The 20,289-nt window shown below is 33.6% G+C and overlaps 1 pseudogene; it reads left to right on the top strand.

Annotated features, from left to right (window-relative positions):
- Positions 1-12,711: 12,711 nt before the first annotated feature.
- Positions 12,712-18,940, top strand: LOC120207064 (annotated as a pseudogene).
- The last annotated feature ends 1,349 nt before the right edge of the window (positions 18,941-20,289 follow it).

Below are 20,289 nucleotides of genomic sequence, written 5' to 3'. Positions count from 1 at the left end.
TAGTGAAGCAAAAACAGAATAACAATAATGCATTTTTCATAAATATAAACATTCAATCTATGAATTCAATCGAGTCTCATATAATTCAGTATACATGATAACCTGAGATAATATAAGTCTTTTCATACCTTTATCGTATAAATACATATATCGAACATTTCTTTACATACCATGTAACACATATACTACTTCACAACAAACATACATAGTAGCAAATCAATTTATTTATTTACTCTCTGTAAAGACCATGTATTAGCCCATGTTTGAGAACTTAAGGTATGTGAGTACATTGAGGTTGTGCACCACTATGCTGTCACAACAGCTCGATCAATGTCCCGAAGGTCCAGTCCATAGATTCCGAAGAACCTAGGTAATCAGTCCATATGTCCCGAAGAACATAGGTAAACAGTCCATATGTCCGAAGAACATAGGTAAACAGTCCATATGTCCCGAAGAAACATAGGTAAACAGTCCATATCCCGAAGAACATAGGTAACCCTCGACCCTTGGCATGCCAACTATACCCCTAGCTCTCATACATAACATGGGCATTATTTATGACCGTTCACATTACTTATCATATTCTTACTCTTATAAAACACATATCGTTTCTTTTCAGTCACGTATCATATATACGTGTAATCCTTGATCTCATAATCACATGTTCCTTCTCTTCTATTACATACCACAAATGTATGTGTAAGTACATATCTAATATCATATGTTGCATTTCCATGTAAGCATGTAAATCATGTAACATACAAACATACATCCATTTCTAGGTACTAATGCATCCATAGTAATCACATAATTATATAAGTTACTCTTTACTATAGTAACTCTAGCATTGACTCATCGCAAGCCAATGTTTGATCAATCACATAAGTACAATTTAAATTGCACTCACCTTAGCCTTGCTTTGATTCGATTAATCCCTTGATTATTCCGAAACTTGTTTAGGCTCAATATCTATAAATATATCATTTCAAAACAACTATCAGAAGCCTAAACTTTAAACTTGATGTTAATAACTTAAACCGGTTTAATAAATCGAATTCTGAATTTTCATTTAGGGGGGAATCGATACCCCCCAGGGGAATCGATACCCCCTGAACAATCTGGAATTTTTCGTTCAAGAGGGGGAATCGATTCCCATTCATAGGGTATCGGTTCCCTCTGCCCAGAAATTGTATTCTAAGCTCGAAAATCATCAATTTTCAACTCAAACCTTCCTATTTACTTCCTTTAATACTCCTAACTTTAATACACATACTTAAACTTATTTCTATTCCACAATCACTTCTTTAACTTCAAATCTAGTCATTCCTATGTAATTACAAAAATTCTACTAGTTTTGCAACATGTTCAAATTCCTATTCTAACACTTCCTATCCCTTAATTAACTTGATGACAAGTCAATTCAACTTTCAATCTTAAATAAACTTTATTTCAATGTTTCATTCAAAACTCTTAATCTTTAAATCCTCATAAACTCTTCATTTTCTTGTTTTAAAGCAAATCAATCCTTCCTTAATCTTACTTAGCATCTAATAATCAAAACTAAACTTAAATTTCAGCCATAAGCTCAAGAGAAACTCACCTTTGCTTGGCTTCACACGTGGAGAAGAGAAAAATGAAGAAGGAAAGAGAAGAGATTTTTTCTGGAAAAATCTCCATCCTTATCCATATATATCATTTAATTAAAATTTCAGTCTAATGACCATTTGCCCTTTAATTCTTTAGATAATTACAATAAACTTTTAGGAAATATTTCTGAACAAATCATTAAACTATTAAACTATTACACTTTAATCACCATATCTGAAATTTTACAATTTTGGTCACTAACCCGTATTTTGGGATGTTACAAATCTCCCCCCCTTAAGAAATTCGTCCTCGAATTTTCATTGCACCAGGAGATAATATATTGTCTACACATCTCCAATGCAATTTACTTTAACCTTTCTTAAAATCCATATAATGTAACTCATTATATAGACAGTAACCTCTAGTTCATCACTCCATACCAATAATCCTATAATGTAAATCACTGATGTACATATCTTAAACTTTCCTATAACAATATTCTGCATCATTTGATCTTTTAATATTCTCCTTATAAGAATCATCCCCTATACCTTATTTTATCAATGCAGCAAAAAAAACTATTCTATTTCAGAACGATATAAATCCTCTAACATATACTACTGGTTTATTTCCAATCTACTTCAAATTCATTGAATAACAATTCATCAATTTAGTAAGAAATTAAATTCTCCGAATTATAATGGGACACTTTCAATATATCTTACTTATCCACACACTGTATCCTAATATATTTGTCACTGTCATATTACTATAATAACTTCTAATTGAATTCTCAATTCTTTCACCAATTTACTACTAATATAAACATGCAAGCCTAAATCATCATCATAATGTATTTATTTCACACTAGAAAGATACCTGCTATTATCTCCGGATCATCAAAATCTTCATTGGTATTGATATTATACATTCGAGCAGTGGAGCGTATTTCTTGTTGAGTAGAAGATTCAGGTTGGCTCCTGCCTCTTCCTCTCCCTCCCTCTCCAAGGTATCGTAGCAGATCGTTCCGACTGTACTGGTTCTCCTTTCCCCAATGGCAATCTCTCACAAAATGTCCCATTTCACCACATCGGAAACAAGCTCCGGATTCTACCCTACAAATTCCACCATGATATTTTCCACAAGTCTGACAATGTCTCTGTTGGTTTCTGTCTCACCAAACCCTACTGATTGGGTCTGTCTAGCTTGCATCTGATTTGATTCTCTAAATGAGGATTCTACAATCCAGACCTTGCTGAGACTGAGTACCAGAATCTCTACCCCTCTTGGGTGGTGCAGAACTCGATAAAGCCCCGGTTCTTTTAGATGATTGGGTTCTTTGATCCCCAAACCTTACATTCTGAGCTCTCTAGAGCTTTAGCACGATTTACTATTTCTTGAAATGAGGACAAGTTCAATACTATTAGCATTTCTTTCAACCTTGGGTGCAAGCCCTCTACAACCACTCACACCATCATTCTCTGTTGGAATCAACTCAGTCGCAAAACGACTTAACTTATTAAACTCGCACTCGTACTCACACACTGTGCGATTCATCTGTTTCAGATTCAAAAATTCTTGCTTCATTTGACGGATAAATTGGTCTCCTATACTTATGCTTAAACTCTTCTAAGAACAAAGACCATGTCACTTGATCATTGGTCATTCTCAAAGTGACATTTGTCCACCAAATTCTCGCTTGCCCACGAAGCAAGGACCACTCCATCTAACTTCTCTACATTAGAACAGTGAAGTCCCTCTAACATAATTTTTACATCATTAAGCCAAAGGTCCGCAGCAACAGGACCTTCTTCGGCTTCACCTTTAAACTCCGTAGCTCCTAAACCCTTCAACTCCTTTGCAACATTCATTCTTGGAGTGAAGTAACAGGAGGTGATAACGCGTCAATACCGCATCTATGTTCTAAGAACACATTGATCAGTTACAGGCACTCCAAAAGGTGTCTGTTCTTCACCTTGCCTGGCCAGGGCAGGTGAATTACTGCTCTCAGCGGGCCGATCATCTCCCGCTTGACTTCTATAACTATCATGTCCGACATCTATTAAGAAAACATATCGTTCTATTAGCAAAACAACATACTCATTACTATACCAGATCAGAAGTTTTCACTATTTGTTGGCATGTATACATTATAAGACACCCTAGACTCTTGTTTATGCCGAGAATCGGCTAACCGTAGCTCTGATACCATTAAATGTAACACCCCAACCCGTACCCGACTTGAATACGAGTCGAGATGTCACATTGACATTTTCAAAACCTTACTCTTGTAAAAGTACGGAACATTTGAATTTATATTAAGAAAATACAATCAAATATTATTCAATTGTGTGTTGTATAAAAATTTGAGATAAAAACTGTTTATGAACGGTGAAATACGATATGAACAGTAATACCGTAACCTGCTACAGTGATTTTTTATAAATTGTACATAACACTCGTAAAAATTTAACAGTTCATTTCTTTTCATTTGTACTTATATATATATGTTTAAAAGATTACAAAACTCGATCAGAGCATAATACCTAATTTACCTACTTTATTTACATACCAACCTATTAATCATAATAATACATACTGTGTAATTTACTTCTGATCTGGTCTTTGGGCAGAGATTGTTACTTTGAACTTTGCTTTAATCCTTCGCTTCTCAGTACCTACGTGTAAATCACTTACACGCTAAGTCATAGACTTAGTGAAGCAAAAACAGAATAACATAATGCATTTTTCATAAATATAAACATTCAATCTATGAATTCAATCGAGTCTCATATAATTCAGTATACATGATAACCTGAGATAATATAAGTACTTTTCATACCTTTTTATCGTATAAATACATATATCGAACATTTCTTTACATACCATGTAACACATATACTACTTCACAACAAAACATACATAGTAGCAAATCAATTTATTTATTTACTCTCTGTAAAGACCATGTATTAGCCCATGTATACTTTTGAGAACTTAAGGTATGTGAGTACATTGAGGTTGTGCACCACTATGCTGTCACAACAGCTCGATCAATGTCCCGAAGGACCAGTCCATAGATTCCGAAGAACCTAGGTAATCAGTCCATAGTCCCGAAGAACATAGGTAAACAGTCCATATTCCGAAGACATAGGTAAACAGTCCATATGTCCCGAAGAACATAGGTAAACAGTCCATATGTCCCGAAGAACATAGGTAACCCTCGACCCTTGGCATGCCAACTATACCCCTAGCTCTCATATCACATAACATGGGCATTATCATTTATGACCGTTCACATTACTTATTCATATTCTTACTCTTATAAACACATATCGTTCTTTTCAGTCACGTATCATATATACGTGTAATCCTTGATCTCATAATCACATGTTCCTTCTCTTCTATTACATACCAAATGTATGTGTAAGTACATATCTAATATCATATGTTGCATTTCCATGTAAGCATGTAAATCATGTAACATACAAACATACATCCATTTCTAGGTACTAATGCATCCATAGTAATCACATAACATTATATAAGTTACTCTTTACCATAGTAACTCTAGCATTGACTCATCGCAAGCCAATGTTTGATCAATCACATAAGTACAATTTAAATTGCACTCACCTTAGCCTTCTTTGATTCGATTATAATCCCTTGATTATTCCGAAACTTGTTTAGGCTCAATATCTACATAAATATATCATTTCAAAACAACTATCAGAAGCCTAAACTTTAAACTTGATGTTAATAACTTAAACGGTTTAATAAATCGAATTTTGAATTTTCATTTAGGGGGGAATCAATACCCCCCCAGGGAATCGATACCCCCTGAACAATCTGGAATTTTTCGTTCAAGAGGGGGAATCGATTCCCATTCATAGGGTATCGGTTCCCTCTGCCCAAAATTGTATTCTAAGCTCGAAAATCATCAATTTTCAACTCAAACCTTCCTATTTTACTTCCTTTAATACTCCTAACTTTAATACACATACTTAAACTTATTTCTATTCCACAATCACTTCTTTAACTTCAAATCTAGTCATTCCTGTATTACAAAAATTCTACAAGTTTTGCAACATGTCAAATTCCTATTCTAACACTTCCTATCCCTTAATTGATGACAAGTCAAATTCAACTTTCAATTCTTAATATAAACTTTATTTCAATATTTCATTCAAAACTCTTAATCTTTAAATCTCATAAACTCTTCATTTTGTTGTTTTAAAGCAAATCAATCCTTCCTTAATCTTACTTAGCATCTAATAATCAAAACTAAACTTAAATTTCAGCCCATAATCAGCTCAAGAGAAACTCACCTTTGCTTGGCTTCACACGTGAGAGAGAGAAAAATGAAGAAGGAAAGAAGAAGAGATTTTTCTGGAAAAATCTCCATCCTTATCCATATATATCATTTAATTAAAATTTCAAGTCTAATGACCATTTTGCCCTTTAATTCTTTAGATAATTACAATAAACTTTAGGAAATATTTCTGAACAAATCATTAACTATTAAAATATTACACTTTAATCACCATATTCTGAAATTTTACAATTTTGGTCACTAACCCGTATTTGAGATGTTACAGAAATTATACCAATCCTTTTAACTATCATGTCACCTCTTCCGTTAAATATTAACGACCGATGACTTGATTAATATTATTTAAACGATTAAATAGTTTAATTAACAAAAAAAGATAAGTGATAATATTAAAATCTCTCGTAATTAAGTTATAGTATAATTTACCCTTGTATTTACGATACTTCGACTTCGTTTTAGTTATATGTATGAATTGATGTTCAACTCTACCAAGAGTGTTAGTAGGTTTATAGCATAAGATATCATCCTTAGTCTTGTTTCTTTGATAGAGTAGTAGGAGAGTATGAAAAATAACATCTAATGTTGATAGATTAGTTACTGAATCTATATAATTAAATATTAGTGCACGAACTAACTCAATCCGGTGATTAAAGAAATCGTTATTCTTAGAAATTATGAGTTCGGACATCAACGACGATAATAGGGTAATTGAACGTATTTAGGAATAGATACTAATTTGTAGTAATGATTAACCATCGATAAAAATGCAAAAATAGGTTTGAAAAAATTGATGTTGTAGCCATTAAAATTGAAAGCACGTGACAGCCTTGTTTTTTCCATGGAAATTGCCTCGTAGATAAGATTGATGTATCCACCAAAAAAAATTGATGTTGCAGTCCATGATGCTGACATAGCAGTCAATTGTGATAGATTAACGTTGCAAATGACATGACAGATTGACTGAATTGGTAACTCAAACATGGCAGATGGACTACCACATCAATATCGTGGACCGTCATGTTAGCACCGTGAACTGATACGCCAGTACTGTAACGGTCGGCTACGAAAAACGTTGGTCAAAAGACCACATTAGGTATATTTTCTGAGTTGGAGGGTCACATTAAGAGAAAAATAATACAAGTCACGTTGTTCTATTTTAAAAGTACAAGTGCCTTTGAGGCTTTTTGCCTTTTTTTATTAGTAGATTGCATCACAAATTTCTTAAATCGAGGGTTAGACCATGTGATAATACCTTAATACAAATCAATAACATGGACTTAAACCATGTGGGTTTATTTGGACTATGAATTGCTGATATTATATGCTTTCAATAACATGTGGGCTTAGACCATGGCCCTGTCAAAATAGGTTTCGGTTTCTCCACAGACACTACAAAAGTTATTGTTATTTTTCTATTTTTAATTACAACTAATAATTATAATCAAAATTAATTATGACAAATATTAAATTAAATAATTAATTCATAGATTAACTTATTAATAATATAGATCGATTTAAATATGAATCTTTAAACTGCTAATTGTACTATTATTTTTTAATATTAAAAGATAATACTCTCACACATAAATTAGAATATGTTACACGACATAAAATATATAGGTAAAGTACACAAATGGCCCACCAGCTATAGTATACTGCTTTATTAAGTCCACTGACCATAAAAGTTACAAAATGGCTATAGAAAGTTATTTTGTTGAGTCCCTTGACTATTGAAAATTTCAAAACAGTCACTCGACTATTCATTATGTTCCAACTTTGTCCTTTTCTATTAAAAGTTTAACGGCCACCTGAGCTGGACGTTAACATATTTGCTGAGATTTGGCAGTTGTTTGAGATTACAAAATTAAATTTTATCATATTTTAATCAGCACATTAACATACAACTCACACCGTGATCAAATTTTTAACGAAAATAATGAGTTTAGAACATAATTAATAGTTGGTTGACAATTTTGTAACTTTTAATAGTCGAGTGACTCAACAAAGCAACTCCCTTTAGTTATAAGACTATTTTGTAACTTTTAATAGTCGATGGACTATTTGTGTACTTTATCCAAATATATATTAAATTAAAGCATGAACGCCCATATCAGACAAAAGCGGATGAGGTAAGGTGGCTAATTAGTCAAAGCAGCCTAATTATTGAGAGAAAATAATAAATAAATTATGTGATTGTGTTTTAGTTATTGATAAGGGTGAGATCGATTCACCAACAACCAGTTGATATAGTGGGATGAAGTATTAGATCTCGTAAATGATGTCATGGGTTCAAATGTTGGCGATTACGAATGAAACAAATTAGATTAAAAGAGTTATCTTTGTCTCTGCAGTACTTGATTTGGACAAACCAAAGTTCTCAAAGTACTAATGTACTAAATTGAAACAATAATTAAACTTTAGATATAATTTAAAGAATTAAAAATTTAAATACTAAACTCGTAATTTACCCTGACCTTAGACTGCGTAGCCTACCCTAACTTAAACTTTTAATTAAAAAAATTGGTGTATTATGTCCTTTAAAATAAGATATTAATAGAGACGTGTCAGTTTATGATTGTTTTAAAAAATATAAATGGTCAAAATGATATTTTATTTATTAAAATATATAGCTATTAATATTAATATTTATAAATTATGTAATTTAAATATAGATGGTCCAACCTTGGTTTGTCTGTATATCGGCCTCACTTTTTTAAAACAATCTGCACGTTAAAAATTGTATGCTTTTTTATGCTAATTGAATATTCAAAGTCCAACACCTTTTTCTTAACCTTTTTATTCTAGAAAGTTGCGTGTGAAACAAGGGAACATTTGTTCATCAAATGCATGTGGCTGAACAATTATGGAATGCTGTTTTTTTCCAACTCTGGTCTTCATTTTGCATTTCACTCTTGGGATGCTCTTATTGCTTGGGCTTGCTCTACTTGGAAGGGGAAATCACTCCTAACTTCCATCATGAAACTCGGTTTTACTGCCCTCATCTATATCCTATGAGATGAACGAAATGAATGGTTGTTTCAAGGCCGATCCAAAAACTCTCAAGACCTATTTTATGCCATAAAAGATATAGTTCCGTTACAACTGCGGGATAGGAACATAAACAGGAATGACACTGTTAATATTACTCTAGTTGAACATTGGGATATAAATTGATTCTGTTTCTTTTGTTTCTGCTGTTCATGTAATTAGAACACTGATGTTTTGTAACAGTTCTGTTCTTGGGTAATAAAACTAATTTATCAAAAAAAAAAAAGAGTTGCTTGTTATTTATAATTTTAAGATTTTATTCTAATTAAAATTTATTTTAGATGATCTTTATTCAAGTTTAGGTTTAGGAATATATTATAATAAATTATTTTTATTTTTCATTTAAAATTTTATGTTATTTATATAAAATTTCAGTATTTACGATCAAGGATGAACTTAGGGGCGAGCATAGGATGGGTATGGGTCGGATCGGGTCGGATCAGATTTGCAGTCTACTCGACCCAACCTGAAAATCTTAAATCTTCCATCCAACTCGAATGTGACCCGAAAAATATATCACTTCCATCCAACCCGAACCTTACTCGATTTTTTTAGATAAAATTCAAACCCAACCCGACCTGATATGAAATAATATATTTATTAAAAATATTAATTTTATTCAATAAAAATAGGGATTTAATTAAAATAAAATAATATATATACGAGTATTATTGCAATTATCCCTAAATATATAAAGTAAAATTATAATTTTTTTGGGGGGTATGTTTCACCCTTACCACCGAACCAAACCTGACCCAAACATAACTTTAAAAAAATGACCCGAACCCAATTTTTTTTAAAAAATAAACCCGATCAGATCGGATCAGTCGAAACCCACCATTTGGATCCCATACCCATCCCTAGGCGGGTGAGGGTAGTCGCCCCTAAAATTATAAAATTATTATATATTTTCACGCACTAACATAAAACCTTACATCTTTCATTATTTACGATTATATATTATCCATATTATACTTATAATATCTTATAAAAGTATTTGTATATTTTTAAAGATGATAATAAGTAATATTCAGATATTTAAAAATTTAAATATCTTATATGTGTAACCAATCGAAAATTAGCTACTCTTGAATGCTGGAAATTTAGGGTTCCACCTTCGTATTAGATCATCCTATGCATCAGCACGCTGACGTGTATCTCTCCCTCGATATCCAACGGTTCAGAACTCCCCTAGAGAGTCGACGTCTCCCCATCGGACAGCGGGAAAGTTTTCACATTCCAATTAATATTTGTGTGGTCCCCTTATCTTGTTTGGTAAGAAAAGTACAATGAAATTAAAATTAAAATAGAAAAAAGGTTCAATTTAAGAATAGATTATTAATCTTAATTACTTTGTTGGCTCTTCACTGTTCACACGTTTCTCTATTTTGTCGACAAAGTAATGTCCGACTAAAATATAAAAAGTTAACTGTTGATACACTTAATAATTAATTATTTTTTATTAATTATCAATTAATTTAGTATAATAGAATTTTGGGTAAAGTATATAAATGGTCCCCGATTATAGAATGTTTCTTTATTAAATCATCTGACTATTAAAAGTTATAAAATAGTTCCTGATTATAAGAGGTTACTTTTTAAAGTTCTTTAATAGAGTTGTAAATGAGAAACAAATCACAAGCTACTCAAGATCGACTCGATCAAAGCTCGACAAATACTCGACTCGAGCTCAACTCTAATTTTTAACGAGATGAAATGAGATACTTGATACTCGACTCGAAAAACTCGTGAGCAAATCGAAAAATATAATATATTAAGATTTTATTTTTAAAAAAATAAATTATTAATATTATTAATTTTTTATGTGTTGATTGTTTTAAAAAATGCAGTATAATGTTTTCATGAATCTAAGATTCAAGTTCGAGTTTGAGATTTTAATCGAGTATAATTTAAGATTTTTTCTTTTCGAGCTTTTACGAGCTTCAGTTCATGATTTCGAGTTTGAGTCGAGCTTGAAAATTTTAGGCTCATGAGTTTTCAAGTTGTGTCGAGCTCCATTTCAGAGTCAAGTTGAGCTCGACTCGGCTCGTTTACAACCCTATTCCCTAAGTGTTAAAAATTACAAAATGATCACCCAATTATTTATTGTATTCCAAACTCATCCATTTTCCATTAAAAAATTATGTCAATTTGAGTTAGACTTTAACCTGCTAACTGATATATGATATAATCTAATTTCATAATCTCAAACGACTATCATATCCTGATCAACAGGTTAACGACTAACTCAAACCACTATCAATTTTTAACAAAAAAATGAGTATGAAACACAATGAATAGTCGGATGATCATTATGTAACTTTTAATAGTCGGGACTAAAAAAAGTAATGGATAATTAAGGGATCATTTTATAATTTTTAATATCGAATGAAGCAATAAAGTAATATTTTATAGTCGGAGAACCATTTGTATGTTTTACCCTAAAATTTTACGCTTTTTAAATAATTTGGTGTTATAAACATAGGCTGAAATGGAGAGGACGAGAGGGTTATGCCCCTGAGTTTTTTGAAAAAAAATTGATATAGAATGTTTGGAAAATGATATCGATAATTTGATGATCGATTATTAAATTGAAAAAAATAGTTTACGAATGAAAAATTACTTTATCAATAAAAATAGAGTAAAATATATAAATGGTTTCGATTATATGATTTTTTTTGTCGAGACTTCGATTATTAAAAGTTAAAATTTATATTCTGATTATATGATGTTATTTTGTTGAGTCTCGCAACTATCAAAAGTTACAAAATTATTATCTGATTTTTCATATATTTCAAATTATCATTTTCTACTCAAAAATTGAAGGTCGTCTAAGCTGAACGTTAACTTATTAACTAAAATATGATAGAATCATATTTTAATGATGTCTACTGGTATCGCCGTTACTTTCAAACATTGACTCGATGATATACTGTAAATGGAGAATCAATATATAAAATACAACTCAAGGATTCTGAGATTATATTTTATCATATATAAGTTAACAAAACGTTCAACTCAAACGACCGTTAATTTTTTTAACACAAAATGATGACTTTGGAATATATGAATAGTCGGGTGATCATTTTATAATTTTTAATAGTTAGAGGACTCAACAAAGCAATACCTCGAGGAATCATTTTGTAGCTTTTAATAATTAATTGACTTAATAAAAAGACGTCCTATAATTAGGGATCATTTGTTTACCTTACCCATAAAAATAAGGATAAATTACGTGTTTAATATCTAAACTTTCAAATTTTTCCAAATCATACTTAAAATTTAGTATTTGTATCATTTTAGTACATCGCTGTTAAAAATTTTAGTTTTTGTTTTATTTTAGTACATCGTTCAAAATTTAATGTTAAATTTTAAAAAAAAATTAAAGTTTATGTACTAAAGCAGATAAAAATTGATAGTTTATGTACTAAACATATTAAGTTTTTAGCGACGAGACACTAACATGAAATGAAAACTAAACATAGGTATGTTTTTGAAAAAAATAAAAGTTTAGGTACTAAAATATACCAAAACTGATAGTTTAGATACTAAATGCAGATTTGACCCAAATAAATAAAAAGAGAAAAAAAAAGGAATCGGCATAGGTTCGGTCCCAACCGAAGTCCGCATCCTAGCAGAGCTGGCAGTGGCAGCGGTAGGAACCCACGCGCCTCTTCCATTTCTTGTTTCCTTGTTTTCCTTCTATATAAAAATCGGCTAAACAAATTAGTGCTCTCTCTTGTCTATTTTTTCTGGTTTCTGTTTATTTATATAAACTCTCTGAGAAGCTGAAAATGGCGGAACCGGGGGAGTTACCAAGTCGTTTAGCAATTCTTCCTTTCCGAAACAAAGTCTTATTGCCTGGAGCTTTTATTCGAATTCGCTGCACTTCACTCAGCAGGTCCGTATTCTTTTAATGACATTCGACTCAGCTTGATTAACGAGTCATGATTTCTTATTTCTCCTTTGTTTCCTTAGAAGATCACAGCTCAAGAAGTTCTTTATGGCTTCGAAATTTTGAATTATGATCGTTTATACGATTTTTCTTTTTTCATAGTTTCGGTATTTAGCTTCTTAAATTTTGTTTACTTACAATATCAAACTCGATCATACTTATTGTTTCCTGAAACTTTCGCAGGTTTAGAAATTATAGAGTTTTCTAAGTTTATTTAAATTTCTGTTTGTTTTAGCTGGATAATAGATATAAAGCTAGTAGTAGAATCAGGAATCGGTTCTTTATTTGCTCTTTCTGTAAGCTTGAATATTAGAGAATAAAGCGGTTTGACTATGCAGTGTGAAATTGGTGGAGCAAGAGTTATGGCAGCGAGAGGAGAAAGGATTAATAGGAATTCTTCCGGTTCGTGATGCTGCAGAGACAACTTCCATGGATTCCATGTTGTCTCAAGGTGGTTGTTTGTGGACTTGTTTGCAATCAAAAGTCCAGTTTTCACTGTTTAAAAGAACGGCTATAATTAGTAGATGAGTTTCAACCGTTTTTCAGGTGCCGGAAGTGAATCAGGCGAGCGGAGCTCAAAATTTCCGGTAAGCACATCTGATACTCACAAGGTTGATAGGGAGACTCCTCAGGAAGTTCTTGATTGGCATAACAGGTACTCTTCAATCCATCTTCTTGCTATTATTTCGTGCTTTCAGATTATTGTTCCATCAAGGTTCGAAAAATCTTATAATTTAATCATATGGTTCCTGTCATGAGATAACTCTACACTTCTATATATTTATCAGGGGTGTGGCAGCACGTGCTTTGTATCTGTCAAGAGAAGTGGAGAAACCAAGTGGGAGGGTCACATACATTGTCGTCCTTGAAGGTTTATGCAGATTCTATATTGAGGAATTTAGCACACGAGGACCTTACTGCACTGCAAAGATATCTTCACTTGAGATGACTAAGGCTGGTAAGTTGGTATCAAGGTTTTCCCATGTATGCGTAGTTCTGTTTCTGTTGCACATATATTTTCTTCAACAAGTCTCTCCTTCTGAATCTCTAGTTTCATAATAGCGAGTATTTCCTTTGGTCTTTGGCCAGACTCAACTCTGGAATGTCTAGAGTTGCATGCCAGACTATAATCTGTTATTTATTTTATTTTATGTTATGATCTGTATCTTCTATGTTTTAACTTGTTTAGTGATGGAGCAAGTGGAACAAGATCCAGAGTTTGTAACACTGTCTCGTCAGTTCAAAGCAACAGCCATGGAGCTAATTTCTGTTCTTGAGCAGGTAAAATATGTAACCTATTTTTTTCATCTGTTAGTGAGTATGACATGTGCCATAAATCCATTTAAGAGTGTTAGTTCTCTTGTTGATTGAAAACTACGGCTAGGTTTAATGTTTCATTCTACTGATACTTAATGTTTCTTCGCTGCTTGTAGAAACAAAAAACTGGTGGAAGGATAAAAGTTCTTTTGGAGACACTTCCTTTTCACAAATTAGCTGATATATTTGTTGCTAGCTTTGAGATGAGTTTTGAAGAGCAGCTCTCTATGTTGGATTCTGTTGATCCTAAAGTGAGGCTTTCGAAAGCTACTGAATTAGTTGACAGGCATTTGCAGGTGTGTAATGTACTTATGGTTAATATTTTCACTTCATTTCTTCTTCTGGACTTTATCCATTCTTTTAATGTATTACATGTACAGTCAATACATGTAGCAGAGAAGATTACGCAAAAGGTTGAAGGGAAATTGTCAAAATCACAGAAGGAATATCTTTTGCGAGAGCAGGTTATCTTTCTTACTTCTGCTACAGTTATTGTTAATGGAGTGGAAAGTAGAGAGCACTACCGATTTTGGCAGTTATTGAACTTATTAATAAATTATGATTTTTTTGTCCATCTGTTTGTATAGCACCAGTAGAGATGGACATAGTCCACATATAATCATCTTTTTTTGTAGCTTTTGATGTCTAGTTTTTGGGGCTGACTTGGTTGCTGGGGAAACGCTACTTGATGGTTCCATATTTTTATGAGTTTTACTGCCTAATTATTCATCTGGCTCTTCGAATATGTTCCAGATGAGAGCAATAAAAGAGGAGCTTGGAGACAATGATGAGGATGAGGATGATTTGGCTTCTCTGGAAAGAAAGATTCAGAATGCAGGGATGCCTTCAAATGTTTGGAAGCATGCACAGAGGGAGTTGAGGTATATTTTGAGATAACGGTACAAATGGTACCGTTATGTTTTGAATGGAAAAAAGTATTTGTCGATATCATTCCAAGTCCTGGGGTACTAATGGAAGCTTTAAGCAAATTATCTTACAGCATTCAATTTTTTGGCGATGGTATCACTGACATTTCTTGTTTCTCTTGTGTTTAGGTGATCCAAACTTGTTAATGTCCTATATTTTAATTGGATATGACATCTAACATGGTTCATTTGTTTATTATTTTTTATTTCAGGAGTCTTAAGAAGATGCAACCTCAGCAACCTGGATATAATAGTTCACGTGTTTACTTGGAGCTTCTCGCTGATCTGCCTTGGCAGAAGGCCAGTGAAGAACAAGAATTGGACCTAAAGGCTGCAAAAGACCAACTTGATTGTGACCATTATGGTTTAATGAAGGTCAAGCAACGAATTATCGAATATTTGGCTGTTCGCAAGGTTGACCAACAATATTTATCTTCTTGCCTTGAAGGCTAAATCTTGTACTTTTGCTTTTGAAGTTCATTTGATTTGAATTTCTTGCTCAGCTTAAGCCAGATGCAAGAGGTCCAGTTCTATGCTTTGTTGGCCCACCAGGTGTAGGGAAAACATCATTAGCATCATCGATTGCTTCTGCTTTGGGTAGAAAATTTATACGTATATCCCTTGGTGGTGTCAAGGATGAGGCTGATATACGAGGACATAGGAGAACATACATTGGAAGTATGCCAGGGCGTCTTATTGATGGATTGAAGGTAGAACTGGTTTCATGAATTAGATATTCTGCTCCATTGCATTCTGTTTTAACAGGATTTGATTTAGCTACCTTTTTGTTCACATTTATTAGTATCTGCAACTTCATTAGCTGTCAATTTCATGTCTTAAATATGCTCAAATTTGATTTATTCAGCTTTTATCTCCTACCATTTCATTCTGCAATGTGCCGAGTGATTCCGTGCTTTACTACATTAATGGATGTTGTTGTGGCGAGTGATGGTGCTTTTTTGCCCCATTGTTCAGTTCAAAAACCTGAAAGATGTGCTCGTTTGTTGATTGTAATATCTAATATATTGTAGGCTGAATGATCTTCTGTTGAGAGTGTAGAATCTGAAGTTTGGAAAACTGAATCTCCCCATTATATGTCGATGGCTATTTTTCTTACTGTGATGGTCTTTTAACCTTTTGGCTTTTAGAGAGTGGGTGTTTGCAATCCAGTCATGCTATTGGATGAGATTGACAAGACAGGTTCTGGTGTGCGAGGTGATCCAGCTTCAGCTCTACTGGAGGTTCTTGATTCTGAGCAGAATAAATCTTTTAATGATCAGTATCCTACTTTCTTTCAAGTCTAGATTAACATGCTGAGCCCCAATTTCATCAACTAGCCTTTTTTATCTGTATTTAGTATTGATGAATATTTTACATGTTTATTTGCCTCCATTACCTACTCTTAACAATTTAATGAGTTTCATTTGATCCCTTGTGGTTCTTTAACTGACGATGTATAGCTATTTGAGTGCCATTTGACCTATCAAAGGTCATTTTTGTGGCTACAGCAAATAGGATGCAGCCTATTCCTCCTCCACTCTTGGATAGGATGGAAGTCATTGAGCTGCCTGGATACACAGCTGAAGAAAAGCTCAGAATAGCCATGAAATACTTGATCCCAAGAGTTTTGGATCAGCATGGACTGAGTTCTGCGTTCCTAAAAATTCCAAAGGTATTCATTACACAGTCATCTTTTCCGCATTTTGAAGCTTATTTTTCCTTACTTGATAATATTGGGTTAACAGCTGTTACTCCCTGATTTCTGAGATGCTTTGAGAAAGTTGTCAACCGGTCTTTTTGCATCCCTATCACCTCTATGGTTGAATAAAAAAAATACAGGACTGTTTCCTTTTCTTTACCTCCATGGATGATCTCTCGTTTTCAACATATAACAAAAAGAAGCTACTTTCATTTCTTGAACTCTTCTGTTTAGAATTTAGATTGAAATATCACGGTAAGATGTAAGATAAAAGAAGAAAATTTGATCAGAATATAAGCATAAAATTTTTCGGTGTAATGCACTTATATTTTTATCTGTGCAATCCAAGACCTAATATTAGGTAATCTTCTCTTAATGCCTTTTTTTCTGGGTGGTATAGGATGTGGTTAAACTTTCCATTCAGAGGTACACCAGGGAAGCTGGTGTTCGTAATCTGGAAAGGAAGTTGGCTGCCTTGGCTCGTGCTGCTGCAGTGAGAGTTGCAGAGCAAGAACAGGCTGTTTCGGTTAGCAAAGATGTTCATAGGCTAACTTCTCCACTGCTGGAAAACAGGCTTACTGCGGGAGCTGAAATGGAAATGGAAGTCATTCCGATGGGTATAAATAATCATGAGATATCGGATGCTTTCAGAATTGACTCACCTTATGTTGTTGATGAGGCCATGCTGGAAAAAATATTGGGTGTAAGAATTCCTCATTTGACTCTTTTATCAGGATAACTTTGTTTTGGACAAGCCTTATAATTCACTTTTGTAAATCTTCGCAATTGGTGTTCCTCATTCGGTTTCATATTAATGAGGTTCTTTCGAAAACGAAAAGGGACCTGACTAAAAGATTTTGGTTTTGAGTTCCCCTTTCCTGCTGCTTCAAGCACAAGCACTTCATGTATGATATGATCCAAGGACTTGCGTAGGTTAATGGTTACTGTATTTGATTTCATATATTTTTCTTAACATGCATGCGGATGTTTGTTTACTCTTAATGTAGCCTCCTAGGTTTGATGATCGAGAAGCTGAAGAACGCGTCGCCACTCCTGGAGTATCCCTTGGGCTTGTTTGGACAAATTTTGGAGGAGAGGTTCAGTTTGTGGAGGCTACATCACTGGCTGGAAATGGTGAACTGCATCTTACCGGACAACTTGGTGATGTTATTAAAGAATCGGCACAAATAGCACTAACATGGGTATCCTTTCTTAAATCACATATATTTTCTATGTTTATGTTGTGTAAAACTCAATTGCTGCAAATATGGGTGTATTGTTCCTTTGTGCGGTTTTCATTTGAAAGAGTTCTCTATTTTTCAGGTAAGAACGAGGGCGGCAGATCTTAAGTTGGCAGCTGCCGTGGAAACCAATCTGCTTCAGGGCAGAGATATTCATATACATTTTCCTGCTGGGGCTGTGCCGAAAGATGGGCCTTCGGCTGGAGTGACTCTCGTAACTGCGTTAGTTTCACTGTTTAGTGAGAGAAGTGTAAGAGCAGATACAGCAATGACCGGAGAAATGACGCTGAGGGGTCTTGTGTTACCTGTTGGTGGTATCAAGGATAAGGTGTGTATCGTTGTCTCTCATTTTTACGTCGGATAATATTAAAAAACAAACATATAGTCTCGAAATGCGTTTTCTTCTCGTGTCCAATACATCTTGTTTTTATATGTGAAATATGTAGGTTCTAGCAGCACACCGATACGGTATCAAGAGAATTATTCTGCCGGAGAGAAATCTCAAGGACTTGGTTGAAGTACCTGCAACTGTGCTTTCCACTCTAGAGGTAATTTTGATAAGATTTTGCCTCTCAAAGTCACATAATTATGATGATCGAGATTCAAGTGTAAAACCGAATCGGAATGTCCCTTTTTGCTCACCATGTACAACATATTACATTGCCAGATTTTGGTGGCGAAGCGAATGGAGGACGTGTTGGAGCATGCATTTGATGGGGGATGTCCTTGGAGACAGCACTCAAACTTATGACAAAGGTCACAAAGCCATCATAACTCAACAGGCACATCTAAACTCTCTCTAGTGACGGGTGACCGGTTTATTTGGCTTTGTCTAATCTTAACAAGTTGCCTATAGGAACATGTAGGGATCGCGAGCTATTCGAGATCGACTCGATCAAGACTCGATAAATACTCGGATCGAATGGACTCGACTCGAGTTCTTAACAAGCTGAAACGAGCTACTCGATATTCGACTCGAAAAGTTCGTGAGCAGCTCGAAAATATAATATATTAAGATTTTATTTTAAAAAATAAATTAATAATAATATTAATATTTATGTATTGATTTAAAAAAAAAACAGTAAGATTTCATGTATTTAAGATTCATGTTCGAGTTTGAGGCTTCAATCGAGTTAAGTTTAAGATTTTTTTTTTCATTTCGAGCCTTTTCGAGCTGTTCACGAGCTTCAGTTCAGGATTTCGAGTTCGAGTCGAGTTTAAAAATTTTAAGCTCGTGAGTTTTCGAGTCGAGTTCAGCAATACTCGAGCTCGACTCGGCTCGTTTACACTCCTAGGAACATGTAATGATGTAAATGAGGTTAGCTGTTATGGTCAGGCGAAGAGAATTTAAAACCCTCTGCAAACTGGACTTCCTATATAGGTGCGTTTTCAAGCTCCCCGGCTTTGGAAAATTGCTGATTGTCGAACGCACTTTTCTTTCGCTCTCAACATCAGGTTGTACTTCCCCGGCAAGATGCCCGGTTCCGTCTAATTGCTGTGTAAAACTAGTTCGTAATGATAAACTGGCAACAAGGCGAAATCACGATAAACAGAATTAATCTATGTATTTGTGATTAAGCACATTCTTTATGTTTTCCATCTTCGAATTGCTTTCGCACACAGGCAGTAAGTGTGTATTCGGTTTGGGTTTTTTTCGCTAAAATTTGAACCGAAACACACTTTTCGAGTTTTTAAAAATGGAAACCGAAACTGAAATTGAGTGGCATAAAAATTGTGGTTTTCGGTATGACTCGGTTCGATTTAGTGGTTTTTAACTGTTCACTATTTTTTAAACTCTACCTAAAAAAATAAAGATTAAACAAGTGCAAATTTACAAAAAATATTATTAGTTCTAAAATTTTATTTATAAAAATTTGTCTTATAATAAATTTAAAATAAATTTGTTTTGAATATATATTTATTTTAGTTCGGTTTAATTTGATTCAAATGGTTTCCATACAAAAAACTCAAATCAAACCAAACCAAATTACATATTTATTTTTTAAACCAACTCTAAATCGAACCATAAATTAAAAAACCGAAATAAATCACATACTACGATTCGAATCGATTTTTCTATTTTTCGATTTCGTTGCTCAACCTTGACGGAAGTGTTGATCATATTGTCCACCATGAAGTTATCGACACAAATTTTCTTGCTGGAATGGTAGTCGAGAATCACAAAC

This window comes from Hibiscus syriacus, unplaced genomic scaffold (assembly GCF_006381635.1).
Source record: "Hibiscus syriacus cultivar Baekdansim isolate YM2019G1 unplaced genomic scaffold, ASM638163v2 tig00014304_pilon, whole genome shotgun sequence".
Classification (NCBI taxonomy): domain Eukaryota; kingdom Viridiplantae; phylum Streptophyta; class Magnoliopsida; order Malvales; family Malvaceae; genus Hibiscus; species Hibiscus syriacus.
This window is presented reverse-complemented; position numbering and strand designations above follow the sequence as displayed.